Genomic DNA, 18,905 nt, shown 5'->3' with positions numbered 1-18,905 from the left:
TTACAAAGATTGGAAGTGATATATTTAAATATGGATATAATTTTTTACAAATAAAGTTCAGTTATTACCAGAGACCTATCTTCTTAGTAATTCATGTTCACTGGATTATATCAGTTCAACTATAGACACCTAATGGTATAACTTATATAACATATGTATAGTATGTTTTGAAGATGTTACCATTAGATGAGTTATACTGAAAAGAAGAGTATGAGTTTAGCAAACTATTGGATTTGAATCTACCAATTACTAGATTTGTGACTATGGCTGAGTTATTTTTAATTAATAATCATCCATTAAAAATACTTTAGAGGGTTGTTAAAAAAAATGAGATAATAAGTGGAAAGTACTTGGAAATGTGCTCAGTACCTGCAATGGACTGAATGCTTTTGTCCCTCCTCCCCAAATTTATATGTTGAAAACCTAACCCTCAAGGTAGATGGTATTAGGAGGTGTGGCCTTTGAGAGGTGACTAGGTGATGAGTGCTCTGCTCTCCTGAGTGGGATTAGTGCCTTTATAAAAAAGACTCCAGGGTTTCCCTGGTGGCGCAGTGGTTGGGAGTTCGCCTGCCGATGCAGGGGACGCGGGTTCGTGCCCCGGTCCGGGAAGATCCCACGTGCCGCAGAGCGGCTGGGCCCATGAGCCATGGCTGCTGAGCCTGTGCGTCCAGAGCCTGTGCTCCGCAACAGGAGAGGCCACAACAGCGAGAGGCCCGCGTACCACACACACAAAAAAACACTCCAAAGAGCTCCCTCGCCCCTTCCACCATGTGAGGTTACAGTGAGAAGACTGCTGTTTATAAGACAGTGGGTTCTAATTAGACACCAAATCTGCTAGTACCTTGATCTTTAACTTCCCAGCCTCCAGAACTATGAGAAACAAATTTCTGTTGTTTATTAGCCACCCAATATATGGTATTTTGTTACAGCACTATAAAGGGACTAAGATAGTACCTAAGAACTAAAGTAATATTGATAATAATAATAACTTAAATGCTATTATGGCCTTCATCATTACCCTTATCAGACCAGAAGTAAAACTCTTCAAACAAAACTTTAAAAAATGTCAAATTAAGACCCAGATAAAACTTTCTTTTATACTATGTTTACTAGGAAAACAATAATAAGTTTAAATGAAATATCATTTCTAAGAACCGAAAATTTGTACTCTGTGACCCTTATAAAACCATATACAACTTTATTTAATTTATTAAATGCTTTTTAAGTGAGGAATTGAATTTTTCTTCTTATGATTATATTGTTTTTCTATGAAGTAGAATACTATCAGTATGCATCCTATTTATACTTTAATAATAGGGAAAATATATGCCTTACTTATGATACTTTCCTATGTTTACTTTCCCCCTAAAAATGCCTTCCTCGTTTTACTCATTTTATAGTTGCTTAATTATTACAAACACATTCATCTTGAAAACATTATCAGTCAATCGATAGGTATCATGCACGGATTTCATGACCATACAAGAAGCAGTGGAAATAGTTATTATCTACAGAAAATGATGGCATATATTTTTTTAAATGCCAAATGTATTAAGTGTGTGGCTCAGAAGCTCCTTTGTACCTGCATCTAATTTACTGTACATGTTGACTGCAGATTAAATGAAATTAGCCCTGATAAAGGATTAGATGAGGAAGACAAGGAGAGGCCGTATATAGTAAAATTTTTATAGTGATTTACCAAGTCATTATGCTTCACTTCCCCCCACTGCTAATTAACCTATTTACACGTATTTCTACTTTAAAACTATTGTCACTTTAAAAATCTTTCAATTAAAAAAAAAGCTTGTTTAATTGAACTCTAAATACTCTAAGATGTCTTTTTAGACAGTGACGAATATATACATTTTAATAATAAATCCAGAATAACATAATCTACATTTGGGGACCCTTGCATATATAACTCGTTATTACATACAACTCATTATTTTAAAAAGAAATATAAAGAAATTGTAAAATTTCTTACATAACATGTTAGAGGCATAAAACAATAAAATAAGGTACTGTGATTCAGAACCTAGCCACAGAGAAAGACAGCAAATGTTTGTGAATTCATGGTTGCTATAATTCTGCTTATGAATAATAAAAACTGTAAATATTTAAAGTTGAATAAAGCCGCATTAGTAATAAACTTAGGTTTTCATATTTTTCCTTAGAAGTGATCTATTATAAGTAACGTATGGATATGACAAAAAAATAAAATTAATCATTCATTTTGATCCAGAAGTCCAGGACTACTTGAGATACAGTTCCTCTTATAAATTATAATTCTTACCCCTAGAAAATACAACCACTACTCTGGCTAGTTATCTTTTGCTTTAAAAACGTGCCTGGTTAGAAAGAAACAGAAATTTTGATAATTTAGATTTACATTGATAAATCTAATGTACACTTCCCATTTGCTAAGAGTTTTTCATTATTATATGGTAATTCTGCTGTAACACTGACAGTAAATATCTAAATGTGTTTAAAATTCACCATGTAACATGTGGCCCATTTAGAAAATCTACTACCATCTAACACACTTTCTCCAAAGGGAAGGAAAGCTTTTCATGAGTTAAATATATTTTAGGTAGTGTTCTGATGTGACTGCGTAATAAATTTACAGCAATAAAGCAAATGCTTATAAATTCAAAATAGCCACATTTAGGACTAAACCAGATGACTTTGTGTGGAAGTCTAATGGTCCTTAAGTCAAGAATATTTATAGATCTGAAAGAAAAATCAGAATACAGCAGCAGACAAAGGACTTAAAAATTGAAGATTTGGGCTTCCCTGGTGGCGCAGTGGTTGAGCGTCCGCCTGCCGATGCAGGGGACGCGGGTTCGTGCCCCGGTCCGGGAGGATCCCACATGCCGCGGAGCGGCTGGGCCCGTGAGCCATGGCCGCTGAGCCTGCGCGTCCGGAGCCTGTGCTCCGCAACGGGAGAGGCCCCAACAGTGAGAGGCCCGCGTACCGCAAAAAGAAAAAAAAAAAAAATTGCAGATTTTTCGGAGCCAACCAGAAAATTTAAATTTAGCCTTTTATAAACCTAATTGGGAACAATCTTTTAATGACTAACATACAACAATGTAAACAGCAAAACCTCACCTGCTTTAGCTGCCATAGCATATTTAAACTGGATAGTTAGAAAAATACTAGCTGCACATTTGCTTGGCTTAGCTACAGCAAAATCAATAAAAAAATTAGTAAGATCGTATTGAGTTTATCAGAGATGAAGGCATTGTATCAAATTACTTTATTAAAATAAAAACATTTTAAAAGGTTTTTAGTCTGACTACAATTTTTGTTAAACTAAATTTTAGCTCCAAATCTATTTTATTGACATATAAAATCATCATGTGGTAGACTAATAAGGTCACAATTTCTTTGACATTTTCTGGAGACTTGAGGTCTGTTTCCCCTCTCTTGCTTTGGGGCTGGCCTGCGATATTCTGACCAATAGACTAGGACAGAAATGACACCATGCCTGATCCAGGACTACCCTTGAGGTGAATGGTAATTCCCATCTTGGCCTTTCAGAGTTGCCTTTTGGAACTGCCATTTAAGAAGTCTGACAGCTCTGAAATGGAGCCAGACTCTATGGTCCTTGCCCCCCGTCCCCCATGTCCTCAGCCTGCCTTTCATCTGTGGAAAAACTTTAGCCAAAGAATAAGTTTAATCAGAGAAGTGAGAAAATGCAGAAACAAAGAAAAACAGTCAAAGGAGACCAAATAATAATAGTTTAGTCATTAAGTATAGTCAAAGACATTAGCTCCTTCTTAAGGGCTATAGATAATATTCTGAGCCATAACCTGTGAGCTGTCTTATAGATACTGAAAGCCCCACCAGGTGGAAGAAGGTAACTACATGATGACCAGACTGTAGCCATGACATAAGCTGCCACAATTCCAAGAATTGGCCTCAAAGAAATGGAAACAAACCAACCCTGGAACTGAAGATTAACTGTACCTAAAACAATCAAGATAACGCTGGTCAGACCACCAAAGACCAATTTCAAGATGACTGTCAGAGCTGACTGTGCTGTTTCTGCATGTAGCCTCCTCCCTCTGTCTATAAAAGCTCTTACCCACTGATTGTCAGTAGGGGGGAGTTGGCCTCTGGACAGGTATCTGCCTCCCCCACCCTCCAGCAACCAAAATAAAGCAAACTGTCCTTTCCACCAACCTGGCCTCTTTAATGGCTTTTGAGCAGTGAGCAGCTGGACCCCACTTTCAGTTACAACTCTGCTGGAGAGACCCACAAGTAGTGACCCTAAAAATACGGGAATAGGGAGAGGGGCACAGATGAACACAGTCTTCTAGCTATCTCCACCATGTCACCAGAAAGGAAGTGTAACTGTCTGGTGCCTCATCTATAGCCTATCTGCCCAGCTGCCAAGAGAATATACCAAGTGATTCTAGTTGACACAACATGAACTAGAAGAAGAATCAGCCATCCAAGCCCTGCCTGAATTCCTCAGCCACAAAATTGTGAGATATAATGAAATGGCTGTTGTTTTTAGCCACTAAACTTCGAAGTAGTTTATTAAACAGCAATAACTAACCACAAAACATAAGCTCTTAGAACTAAGACACCATGCAAAGATAGCGAGAGTATTCTAATACTGGCACTTATCTATCCTTTTGACAGTGCATTAGTACATACATTTTGAAAATAAATGTGGAGAAATGTGATCTGTTTCTAGAGCCATGAAGATTCTCCTATGCTTTGTCTCAAAAAATTTTGAAGAATTTGATCTAAAGAAGTCATTCAACATAAGCAAAAAATATATGTAATGATTATATATAAAGTATATTATATATAAATTATGTATAAATATATTATTATACACTGTATATATATATATTATTAAGTGGAAAGTAGCAACTATGATTAGTAAAAATGAGGTATAATGAAATAAGTTATGGTGTATCAAGGAGGCCAGTATTATGTATTAAGTAAAATAATAATTTTGAAGACTGTAGCTATTTGAAAAATACTTATGCATATATTGTATAGTGGAAAAAGCAAACTATACACTTGTATGTATTCTATTGTTAAATACGTATACAAGTTACATACACCACTCTAGAAAAGAGCATGAACAAACAAAAACAATATACTTATAAAAATTTTTGGAGAATTTTAAACTTTAATATTTTTGTTATATTCCTTGGATAGTAAAGTAGATTTTAAAAAGTAATAGCTTAAGGATATGGACTGACACAACAAATGCTATATATGCATGACCTTTTAAACAGTTGGTAATTTCAAAGAGCATTACCAGACAATGAATCGACTTCAGAAAGAAAATTAATTTACCCATGAAACAATAGAAGGAATATATAACCCTTCAAATGTTAGTCCTCCTCTATGTAACTTTAGGAAATCTGACCGGTTGCAACAGGATTTATACCATAATCACCTTGTATTTCTTGTATCTGACAAATCCTAATATGTAGTTAGCACTCAGAGTTTTATGAATAAATGAAAATCTGTGGCAAATCATGTTACCACTGGAATAGCTATTAATGTTACAATTTGCACATATGGCGTACAGTGCACATAGATGCACCATTCTTATACTTCAGAAATGATTTGCGATTCATCTAACAGTTTTTAAGACATAGAATGTTCTTTATATCAACTTATTTGATTTATGAGTTATTTCTTGTTAGAGGATCATTCAAGTGCTCTTTTACATGTTGGCCTTTTTACTATTGTCTATTCTCTGTCAATATCTTTCAATGAACTTCAATAAAATAAATGATTACTTAAGTGATGTGACTCCCTCTCCCAACTGAAGAAACATGACAAGACAGTTAAAAGAAAGAGGAACAAAATGATTTTTAAAATTTAATTCTTTCTCTGGTGAGTTTACATAGAAGAGCTTGAAGTCAACTTTAGGTTGTAACTTCATTACTCCTAGCACATGGAGGAATCTACTAACCAAAGCAAAATAAGATAAAACAAATGAACCAAAAAAACGAGTGAATTATTCTTAAGTCCATATTTAATCATTGTTCTCATCAAAGGAATACTGAAGTAGCTGAACTGATGTTTGTCTGAAAATACTTGCTATAGCTTCTTAACCTTTTGAGGAAGTGCCAAACTGTTTTCCAAAGCGACGCATTACTTTATATTCCCACCAGCAGGGTGTAAAGGTTTCAATTTCTCTACATCCTCATTAATATTTGTTATTGTCTGAATTTTTGATTATAGCCATCCTATTGAGCGTGAAATAGTATCTCATTTTGGTTTGATTTGCAATTCTCTAATGACTAATGATGTTACACATCTTTTCATGTGCTTATTGGCCATTGCATATATTCTTTAGAGATGTGTCTATTCAGATCCTTTACCCATATTTTAATTGAATTATCTTTTATTATTGAGTTATAAGTATTCGCTCCATTTTCCGGATACAAGTCTCATATCAGTTACAGGACTTGCAAATATTTTCTCCCATTATGAGTGTTGCCTTTTCACTTAGTTGATGATGTTCTTTGAAACACCAAAATATATAATTCTGATAAACTCCAGTTAATCTATTTTATTTCTCTTCTCACTGGTGTGAGATGGCTTTTGGAGGAGAGGATTATGATCAGTACTTTGGGTGAACATTTTTACAGCCAGAGGCCATGGATTTTGTCCATAGAACACAGGTGCCTTGTGCATGACTCTAATCCTCCAGCAACTCTTCTGGCCTTAATCACATACCAGAGTCTTTTGGCAGCTGAAGACTCATGGCACCTCTATGGGATTAGAAAGCAAAGAGACAAAGACCCTAATCCTTAAAGAATGTGACATGTTTCTTGTAGTCCAAAAAGCAGAATCCTCAGGGACCCCTGGTTAAACTTGAATTGCCTTTTAAACAATATATACACGGAATCCAGCTTGCCTGTGTTAAACTGCTTGACCAACTAGTTTTCTTTCCAGTTGTATGGCATAAACTCTTTGAATAAATATTTCATTCACTTTCTATGAAAATACTGTAAGTTATTAGCTGTTTATATATGTAAAAGTGATTATTATGAATCAAAGAATTATCAAATGCTTGATAATATTTTAACAATGGGTCTCCTGGAATGCCAGATGGTTCTCTAAACTGTCTCCATTCAAACTTATCACAAAATAAGATCCTTTCAAACACGTCATTTATGTCTTCCAGTTTCATTTCTTAATGGTGCTTTCCTTTATTTTGTTAGTTATACATTATTATCTATAATAGTAAACAGATTTTCAGAGGTTTCCATGTTGTTCTGCTTCAAAAGCTAAAGTTGGCAACTTTTTGAATTCCTAAATAATATACTATTTTAATAGCCAGTTAAATATTTACTGTCACTGCTGGATACAGTATACTTGTTCAGAGATTTGGAATCATTTTAATCAATTCTTATAAAATATTTTCATTATTTATCATCAGTGGTCAAATATAGTTTGCCAATTCCATTGTGACCCTGATTTTATACTGTTTCTAAAAAATTTAAATGATTTTCCACAATGCAACCTGGAGGTTCCTTTGTTAAAAATATTTATATGATCAAATTCTTTGAAGTCATAAGAAAATGTTTCTTCATATATCTAAATATTTTTGCAGGACAAAAGAGTTAAAGTCTTGGATTGTTTCTTGGTGGGACAGAAGACTGCCATTAACTATTATAAAAAAGGTTAGTTTTTACTCCTTCATTACCTTTTCCTTAAGAAAATGACAAGCTTCCAAAAATTAACTACAATAATGATAGCTAGATTTCTCTTTCATTTTTCATCTGGTCATTTTTAAACAATCTTAGTTCTAGGCAGCTTAAACATGTGATAATGAATTGGTATTCATATTGTCAATATGCTTGGAAAGAAACCAGGCTTGCCTTTTACTTTAAAAGGTTGAAATCCACCCCAAATCCCTCTCTAAAATGGCCATTTATTTCTTTTCTCTGGGGCCAAGAGATTGTCTTTGCTGCTGAAGGCTATGGACATATATTTCACAAAGTCTGTGCTCTTAAAAAACACATATTTTTTATAAGAAAACAGATTTTTAAAGAATTCAGACTATAATTACTGACATTTAAAACAATCTACATTTTCCTTTAAAGAAATAAAGGTTTCAATATGATCATACAAATGGCCATATCCCTCTTACTTCAAAAACTCATATGTCACTCTATTTGTAATTCCTTTCACTTGTATTTCAGCTGTTACTCTCTTTAGATTTCTTAAAAGACAAATAGCACTGACTGAAGCCTAATAAGATTGTACCTTTAAATTCCAAGGACAAAGAGATCAATACAGCCCATTTCACAAGTTAAATGAGCTACTTTTATTTAAGCGCAAAATGATGCTCAATTATTATGGTTAAAAAGAATTTCTATGAGATAATATATTAAATCTGTAGTCAGGGAGCTTGATGTTTCGACACAACTTGTAGGTTCAGGTGGATCTTCATGTGTTGTTTTCAGTAAGTTAGGCACTGGAGTAATGAAGCATCTTAGACATTAGGCACTTAGGAGGGACTGCTGGTATAATGAATGACTATACAGCATATCTCTTAGTGTTTGCCAGGAAAATGTTAATTCACTTAAAAAGTAGTTTACTGATTAACGCAGAGGAATAAATTATTACTATTTTATATTATTTTGGTGTCAATATCTATCATCAGAAGTAGTATATTTTTTCAGGAGTCAACTATCTCAGGAACTGATTAGACCGTATACAGAGGTAGGTGGTCAGAATGACTAAGTGGGTGGAAACTCTGATATGACAAAAGGTGAAGGGAAGGGAAGGGAATCACTCTGCCTAAAAAAGAAAAAAAAAAATGAAGAATGGCTTATAATAACAGCCAGATATTTGAAGGCATGGCTCACGGAAAATACATATGGCCCTAGTGGGAAAATGCAGCAGTTAAGTGAAGGCAAATGTTGACTCTTTGTGAAGAAGTTAGAGGTACTCAGAAATGGGAGGACATCCCAGAAACGGTACAGTCCCTGGAAGTATGCAAGCAGATCCTGGGGAAGGGGTTTTACAGTGGGTATTGACCTGGAGAACCTCGAGTAGACCATGATTCTAAACTTTCATTTTCCACTTTGGCATCAGTACAAAGAAGCAAAGGATTTACTGCATTCTTATTATATGCCTTCAACTGTGCTAAGCACATTTGGGAGGAAAATCTGGACTCTGTGCTACTTCTAGAAGTTTAAAACATTGATCAAAAAGGCCTAGAAATCATAAAACAAATATATAATCATACAATCCAACAGCATTTAAGTTGCAGATTAAAAATTTCATGAAAAAAGGACTCTACTAATTTTATTCACTGTTGTAGCCATAACACCTCCAGTGCCTTAAGCTAAGTACATGCTTTCTTTCTTTAACAAATACTTATATTGTGTCAGACACTACACTGAGCCGACTAGAAATCATTACTGCTCACTTAATACTTTTAGCAATTCTATAAGTGTACTATAATAATCCATGTTTTACATTTGAGGATACTGAGGCACAGAGAGATTAATTTTTCTAAATCACATGACACAGTGGGATTCGAACAGTGGCTCAGAGTCCATGTTTTTACCAGTTACTTTACCCCTTAATTCATAGAAATTAAATACGTTAATTATTAGAGGTAAGTCATAAGCAATTAAGAGAAAGATATCTTTAGGTGGCAAGCTTGCAAAAAGAAATAAAACTTGAAATTGGGGAGAAAGTAAACATGCTACAAAGCAGAGTCAAAATATAAAGAAGGTGAAGGAAAACTGCATTCATTCATTTATTTAGTGAGCACTGAAATAACCGTATACTATATGAAGCACTGGAAAAATATGAGAAATGCTAAGACAAGTTCCTGCCTCTAAGAAGGACGTATAATGTAGGAAGAGCCTGGAATTGGATTTGGACAAACCTTGATTAAACCCATTTCAGTCTTTTACTTACTATGCCTGGGGAAGCTCTTGAACTTCCCTGATATCATCCTGGGCCATTTTGAGGTTTAAAGGAGATAATTTAACAAAGATCATTTAAAGTATAAGATGCCAATAAATGTTAATTACCTTTCTCTTTCCCTCTGTTTCAAAAGAGTGTTGTGAACACTAAATGAGATTATACAAGTGTTGATAAATTTCATCTAAAGATATCTGGTACTTAGCAAGTATTTGTAATCTATTTTAAAACATACTTAGAAGACAAAATGGTGAGACAAAAATCCTCAGTGCCTGCATATGGGCCAACTCGGAGATCAGTCTGGTTAACAGTGGTGGATTCATGTTGGAAAATGATGGGACATACGTTTAGACAAGAGAGAAAGAATGGTTTGCGAAGAATTTAGAAAGACTGTAAAGAGTATGTGAGTTTTCAAGGAAAGTTATTGGAAACTATACAACAGGAAGATTAAGTGGCAGAAAAAGTCAGACAGGTAGATTAACCTGACAGCAGCATACAGAATAATTTGAATTTGATAAACTGCAATAATGACAAGTAACTAGGTTTTACTGCAGAAAACCAAGAGTGAATTAATTAGATAAGAGGCCAGGATGGTGGTGGGGCTATAAGAAACAAAACAAACAAACAAAAAAACCAAGCAAAAGCCCAAAAACCCAAAACTCAAGAAGAATGATTGCTATGGGTTTCCCCTAATCATTGAATAACACTTGTTTTACAAAAATGGAGAAGAAAAGTAGGTATAACATGCATGTACATCATGAGTTTGAAGTGAAAAACAGAAATTAGATTTGAATCTCAGCTCTGCTACACAACTGTGCTTGCCAGGGCAGTGTTCTTGACTACTGTTAAGTTTAGTTTTCTTATTTATGAAATAGAAGAATAATGTTGCATAATTGTAAGAATATTTGAAAATAATATAAAATCAGTGCTTATGAGAACAAACCCTGGTAAAGTTGTACCTGATTCTAGACTGAAAGTATTCTTCAATAACTAAGAGCTAGGAAATACAGCTCAGCCAACTTGGAACTGAGACAGTGTAGACCAAAGAGAAATCAGACATACATGCTAAGCTTTCCAATATATGACAGTTACTGAACAATGTGCCTGGAATATTTCAACAGATGTGGTTTGAACTGCTTCTGCCCCCCATTTCTCACACATCAATTGTGAGGAAACTACCTTTCCAAACTCATGTTACTCAATTCCCCAAAACCCTCAGCTCCTCAGGAGGGTTATTTAACTTTCTCAGAATATAATGCTTACTTCAAGTTTTTATCCTTTTATTTTATTCTTTTTAGTTTATACCATTCCCATCCCACCTTCCAACCATTTCAAATGTTACCTGTCTTTGTGAAGGCTTCCTCATTGTTCTCTCTTACCTGCCAGGTAGAATTGATGACTCCCCTCTTCAGTGCTCTCTGGAAACTTTGCTTAGTGCTTTATTTCAGCCTTCCCCTGATCAATGCATCTATGCATGACTGTTTCCACCATATATTTTTGAGATTTCTAAACACTTGATGTGCAATAGAGAAACTGACCTGACCTGGTTCCTATTATCAATGCACCTAAAATCTAGGAGGAGATACAGATAAATAACAACAACAAAAACAAAAGAGCATCATATTGAGTACTTATATGGAGAAAATGCAGAGTGTTCTATAGACATATCAGAAGAGGATCTTAGACAGTCACACCATGCTGTAGCACTCATCTGTTTTAGTCCTTTCCAGCCTAGCCTGTAAATTGAACTTAATCAACAATTATTGCACAAATTAAGAAATAAATGATGATGGAAAATCAATCACATTCCATAAATATCTATGATATAGAGTAGGAATAATGCAAAGGAAAATGGACCAAAGCTGGTGTCTGGAAGTCACTCTTGTAGAACTCGCTTATCTGTCAAGTCCTAAGATAGCTACCTCAAGATGAAGGGTAATGAATATAGGAAATCTACAGTATCAAAATAACCTTCATATTTTAATGGAATTCCAAATAACTCACTGATTAGTTCTCATTAATTAGGTGGGATTATTGTCTCTTAAAATTAATCAAATATATTATTATGTCAATTGGACTGATGGTTAGTCCTCTGTAATTATATCGTTCATCAAGCACCTTAGCGTTATATTAGACCCTAAGCATAAGTAGTCTAAGATATTTCATAATATTATCATGTTGTATTTAGTTCAATATACATTTACCTACTCAGACCACCGAAACACTGAGGTTCATGTTGTCTAGTTTTTTTTACTAGAAAATGAATAGGAAATTAGCGTTTATATTAGGTATTTTGACTCCTTTGACGTTGAAATCTAAGCAAACTAATGATAAAGGAAAAATGAGTCTAAAAACACACAATACAAAGTATCCCAAAGGTTATTTTTGGTGCACAAATTCTAATTTGTTTCCATAGTCAGTAAAGTCTGGTTTTAGCTGCAATTGTTTTTTTAAATCTTTGAAATCTTTGAAAGTTTTATTTTTGGGATGCCAAATACTCTTTTATTAACAAACATCAACATTATTTAGAAGACAATAATCCTTTCCAAAGTATTTTTGCATTTTTTATGTAATTGGCACACTCAATATACACATTTTGATTCTTTGATGCAGTGAACTGGGTCTTATAGAATATGTTAGAATATATTATTCAAATGAATTCTAGCCCTTGCTTTAACCTTTATAGTACAATTTCTCATGTGTATCTATAGGGGATTCTATGAAATCAGTATGGGTCTAAAGGTCTTTCCCATCTAGATGGGCACAAATCATATGCAATTTTTCCCTTGATTATAGTCAAACTCTGCTGGGTGGGTAGGTAAATATTTTTAGCTCATTTAATGCACATTATTGTACATACCACATTATCTTTTGTTCAGTATTGCTGATACACCATTTCACTGACTAAAGATTTCCAGGAACTATACAATACAGTTTTTGTGTACATGTATGCATGTGTATTTCTTAATCAAATCTAAATTATTAATATTCTCAATTTTATTTTCCGAAGTTAAAACTGCAAAAGCTAACTGTGGAAATTGATGCACGTTTTAAAAATTGGAGTCTGGTTTAGTGTGGAAGGGAATAGATGTTATCAACTTTGCTTTAACAAAAGAACCATTTACCTTCATGGGACTATGGTTCTTTTGTTCTTAGATCATTCTAAATCACTGCATTACATATGATTTTATTTTATTTCTAATAGGCTATACACATGCGTTTCCAGAGCTATGCGTAATATAGCAATTTCTCTCCAGCACAGAGAGGACATGTGAGATCAATTTTTTTCCTCCATACATTTCCTATTTTAACACACAGTAACCAATTTTACTTGCCAGGTTTTATGGCCTTTTATTGGTTATGCAGTTTTATTTATATTCTTGCTTGTGACTAATTATCACATTCTGCTAAATTTATAATGTATTCTACTGATGGTGAAGTCTGAATAATGAAATCCATCTACAGAAAGAAATCAACTGCCTCCCAATGAAAATGCTGAGGAGAGTCTGAGCAGAAATTGTAAAAGACTTAGGAATTTATACTTAAAGTGAACTCACTTCCTTTGTTCCACAAAAGAAAAAGAGTCATTGGAGAACAGAGCCCTGTTGAATTTTGTCCAACACAATTTTACCTACTTTCTGTAAACTATGCGAGGCCTGTATTGATAGTATTTAGTCTTTAGTTCTTACACCCTGCTACCTGGGAAAGAATAATAAAAAATTTTTAAAAATGAAAACCAGGTAAAATGGAACATTTATTTTATCACTAGGTTCATCTGCTGAGCTGATTCTGTGAGTAGCCTAGGTGCACATAAGTCATCATTATTCACTTTATTGAAACACAGACATTTCAAAAAGGAAGAAATTGCCTATTAATGCATTCCTTTTCATTGTTTATTAACTTGTTCAAGCCACTAATACAAGAGGATGTATTATAAATGAATGTTTCTCAAATCTAACGGTCAAGTCTTTCTTGAATTGGCTATTCTGTGCTACTGCAACTTCAGGACACTTTTTAAACCATTTTATTTCTTACTTTGTTCTTTACTGATCTTTATCTGTTATCTCATCCCATGGTTAGTCCTCCTTTAACAACCTTATCTTTTGTTTGCTTCCACTTTAGCTATTGTTACCTATAGTTCAGAGGAACTTTTGATATTTTTTCTATCAAACTCAAAAGTGCTATAATGCCTTTTCTTAATGTCATGAAAATTCAGAAACTTATTTATGCTAAATGGCAAGGATTATGTGCACAATCAGATAGTACAGAAATAGAAAATAAATTGAGAATTATGACTCCATATAAATATTACATAGAAAACATATGTTCTATGTTCTTTCTACTACTGCCTCAAAAAAATCAGATCTGTATAATCTAGATTCATTTAAATCTCAGTTTATGAATATTTGGGTATCCATCCAATCATTCATAGACTTACTCATTCAAATACATATTTTATTCATTTCTTGTGTACACTATAAGAATACTGCCAAAAATATTGACTCTGTCAGTATTATAAGTAACACTAAGCCCTTGTGCATAATTCTGTTGCTTATTTTGGAGAATACACTGATAGGCCTTGCCTATGCAAACAAGTATAATATGTGCTCCCTGGTTCCAAAAACTTAAAATTTGTTTGGGAATGCATGTAAGTAATAAGAAGGATCATTTATGAAAAGCTTTACAGAGGCTAAATAAGATACTATAAAATAAATGGAAAAATGAATGGGAAAGTAAATACTAGGAAACAGAGCTGCCAAGGACCATGAAAACCAGAACAGGAGGCAGAATTGGGTTTGGTCTTGAAACCTCAGAATAAATAAGGAAAATCATGTTTACAGTCTATGTGGGCAACAGTGTGTGACTAGTAGGACAATGATTAATTGTATTTGCAAATCCATTTTCCCTTTCTTTCATAATCATTATTTTTGCCCTGCCATCAGCTGCTCAGCTGGAGATTTCCCAGCCTTCCTTGCAGCTGTGTGGGCCAGGTGACTGTTCTTGCTAAAGGAATGTGATTGGAAGTCACGTGTGCAACCTCCAGAGCTCTTGTTTCAATCTTCCATAGCCCCTTCCCCTGCCTCCCCATAAGCTAGAATGCAACGTGACCGAGCCAGCTCCTATCAGTATCACTCAGTCAACAACAATCCAGGGGGTGATGGAGCAGCTGAAGAAAATCACGTGGTTCCTAGAGAATTTCCCATTTCTGCTCTGTCCACTGAAACTGGGCTGCTTCACGTGGAACATATAGGGTTCTAACTTGTTTGAACCAGTGTAATTTTTCTTGTCTGTTTTTGTCACAGTAGTTTAGCTTTTGCCCTATCTAATATAACTCCTGACATGGATGATAGAGACCCCCATCCAGAGGCACTGCACCAAAGGAAGATGGTACAGATGAAGTGAAAAATGGAAGAATGATCATTTACTCATAATAAAGAACGAGGGGGGCGTGAGAGGAAAGCGTTAGGGGTCATAGCAGTCAACTATGGATCTAGGGCTGGATGTCAGAGGGAAAGGCAGGGTAGGAATTCCAAATATGGGATCTGTTCATATAGGAGTGATAGTGGTAAGCAGAAGAGATGCTTTTTCAGCCAGACACATAGCTATCAAAAAGATATCTCAGAAAGAGAAACATGGGCCTGGCTGAGGATTGAACCATAAGGTACAAGGCATTTAAGAGTCAGATGACCAAACTGCTTTCAAGGGTATAGTCAGCAATTAAAGATATACATTTAACGTCGCATTTGTTAGATGAGGTCACTGCAGGAAAGTAAGCAGCTCTCCGACCTTGATCATCTGCCATGGGCTGATGTTTGCTTTGCCTTAGAGAAGCATGGGGATCAACGGAGTCACAGGTCTTTCTGTGCCTCAAAGTCCTCCTTTATAAAGTGACATGATATATGTTTAAAATGGTGATGAAGCGCTGAGCTGTTAATTTCTCTCTTCTCCGACTGATAAATTTCTAGTCACTGTTCAAGAAAACCTTTGGACATTGGCACCTCTGTGAAGCCTCCACCTGAGGAAGAATTCACAGCTTTTGATTCTGATATATTTACAACAGTGTTTCTGGAGAGAAGATGTCATTTATTCTTGTGGATTAAAGTCGCTCTGCTGGTTATGTACTCACTGTAATAACAAAGTCTATTTATTCAATAGATGGCACAAATAAGAATTTCAGACATACATATGATGATGCAATACAATTATAATGGTATTATAAGAGGCTGGACTTTAGAAAGAATGCATTAATTTAGAGGCAATAATTTGGTGTGCCATCTACTGAAAGTCTGAAAAGCCTTAATATGCATGTAATGTTTTATCATGTGTTCTACTGTATTTGAAGATCCACTGATGGAGATGGTTTAGTAGTATTGTGACAAACCACATGGTCTGTAAGCCTATAGCACTGCACTGGATCACCTTACTCTTACACTAGATTCTGAACTCTCTTAGGAGGGAGACCTTGTCTTATTAACCTCACTAAGCACAGTGTTGAGCTGGGTGACTGCTATGTAGTAGATACTAAATAAGTTTTTGTTGAAAAACAGGATGTTTGAATAAGTGAGTGCTTTGGATAAAATGAGACAATGCATCAACTCTTTTGTTAGTACTTTAATTCAAAGAACCAAATTACTTAAAAATAATGTAAATCTGGGGCTTCCCTGGTGGCGCAGTGGTTGAGAGTCCGCCTGCCGATGCAGGGGACACGGGTTCGTGCCCCGGTCCAGGAAGATCCCACATGCCGCGGAGCGGCTGGGCCCGTGAGCCATGGCCGCTGAGCCTGCACGTCCGGAGCCTGTGCTCCGCAATGGGAGGGGCCACAACAGTGAGAGGTCCGCGTACCGTAAAAAAAAAAAAAAGTAAATCTGGTCCAGTTTCCCTCTGATCCATCTAAGGTAGTCATATTTATTATAATTTTACATTGAAAAACATAATCACATATATTGAAAAAATATTAGAATTAATGGCACCATTACAGAAGATTCAAAATGAAAACCATAACTAGTTCCTACACGAATAAAAGTTAGTAAAGTACTGTCAATTGAAAGTATCCTTACAAAATGCACAACTTAGTATTCACTTCTGGTCTGTTTCAAGGCTGTTTAAAATTTATATCTGTAATGTATTTTTTAACCAACACAGGTAATATATACTATTAATCAGATGCTATTTATATCACTTTAAAATCATTAACTCATTTAATCCTCATAACAACTTCATCCCCACTTTACAGATGCAAAAACTGAGGCACTGAGAGGGATTGTATTTTACCCAGGATCAAACCACCAGTAACTGTAAATTGTAGACAATGTTGGCAATTAACATGCCCCAAACTTGCTGCATTTTCTTTTCTCTAACCCCTGACCCTACTACTCTATTCTGCCTCTAAAAAGGTAGCCACGTGAGACTCAGTCTTTGAAGGCTTGAACTTGGCAGTCATCCTCCAAGCCTCTTTCTCATATCCCACATTCAACTGGTTGCCTGACTTCAATGAGTCTCTGTCACCTAGAGAATAAAGAGTAGACTCCTAAGCAAAATTCTTTCCCACCGTGATTTCACCACCTCCACATAATAGAGCACAGACACTGGAGTCACATAGCCTGAGCTTGAATTCCAGCCAGTTCTGATGCTTGGTAGCCATGAATCCTGGAAAAATTGTTACTCCCTCAATTCCTCAGTTTCCTCATCCATAAAACACCTATAAAACAGTGCCAACATGTTATAATAAGGATTCAGGGAAAGCTCTCCGTAGAGTGACTAGCATTTAGTGAAGAGCTTCCAGTGTATTGGCTCTTTTTATAAGTTTATTGCTACATTATTACAGCTTCTTATGCATAACCCTCTCATATGCAAACAATTCTGAACTTCCTGTAGTTCATTAAAGGTATGTCTTCGTTAATGTACACAAGTAAATCTAAGGAAATACCTTTATACACAGTGCTTTCATTGCTTGGTAAACTCCTACTCTCCTTCAAAACTTTTCCTGAACACTCCAGAGACTGTTAGGCATTTGTCCTCCACTTTCCCAGAAAAAGTACCTCTATTATAGTATCTATCACAATCTATTGCAACTATTTCGTTATTTTCTGTCTGTTAAACTCATGTCAAGTCTCTATTCCCAGGAAAATGCTTCGTTTTCCAATACTGCTTGACTAGACAAAAGGTTAAAAAATGAGCAAATGAACGGTGGAATGTCTTTTTTTATAGAGCACTTTCACAAATAAGGGCTGATTTTTGGGTTGCCCGGAAAAAAATTTAGGTAGGGTTTCAGGGGCACACCTATCTTAATGATTGTTCCCAAATGTGTTTTTGCCAGTATGCACAAAATTTGGGGTTGAATGGATAATAGAGATGAAACCACAGGATAACTTTCTGTTCTCTTTGCTCTATTTTTTTTCCCCACCTGTAAAGGGTATAGACCAACAGTATAGCTAAGGTTGAGTTGACACCTTAATCTTCTTTATTTCTCTAATACTAGGTTTTGGGTCTGTGTTATTAAGAGAGGTTTAACTCTCAGCCTTCACCTCAGTCTTTTGGTGTCACTCGGCCTACAGGCTTAATAGCTTTCCTAAGCCCTTAAGTAAGTAGTTTAAGAAATTCACCATTACTCTGTTGAATTAACTTCTGAGGCCAAATTGAGAGCATCTCATTTTAACACACACAACTCATTTCTCAAGATTTAGCAGCTGAGGAATTTTATGAATGCGAAATGATCATTATATGCATGTTCCTTAGATTAAAAAGAGGAAAATGAGAACAATAATTTACAATAAGTTCCCTCTTACTGTAAAGGCAGTGTTATTTAAAGTTGCAGAAAAATTATGAAAAATATTAAAAAGATAGCCAATGAAAACAAAAGACAATTGAGTGGTTAAAATGAGCTACCTAACAGGCATTGTTACTTCCTAGGGAACAAAAGATTTATATTTAGGATCTGTTAATTCTTACTGAACAAAAAAATAACTCACGCT

The 18,905-nt window shown here is 35.2% G+C and overlaps 1 protein-coding gene across 7 annotated transcripts in view; it reads right to left on the bottom strand.

Moving 5' to 3' along the window:
• The window catches only part of ROBO1 (roundabout guidance receptor 1), a 1,104,762-nt gene that overhangs the window by 828,027 nt on the left and 257,830 nt on the right, over positions 1-18,905 (bottom strand). The window lies entirely within an intron of this gene.

The sequence above is a fragment of the Orcinus orca genome, chromosome 5 (genome assembly GCF_937001465.1).
Source record: "Orcinus orca chromosome 5, mOrcOrc1.1, whole genome shotgun sequence".
Lineage (NCBI taxonomy): Eukaryota > Metazoa > Chordata > Mammalia > Artiodactyla > Delphinidae > Orcinus > Orcinus orca.
This window is presented reverse-complemented; position numbering and strand designations above follow the sequence as displayed.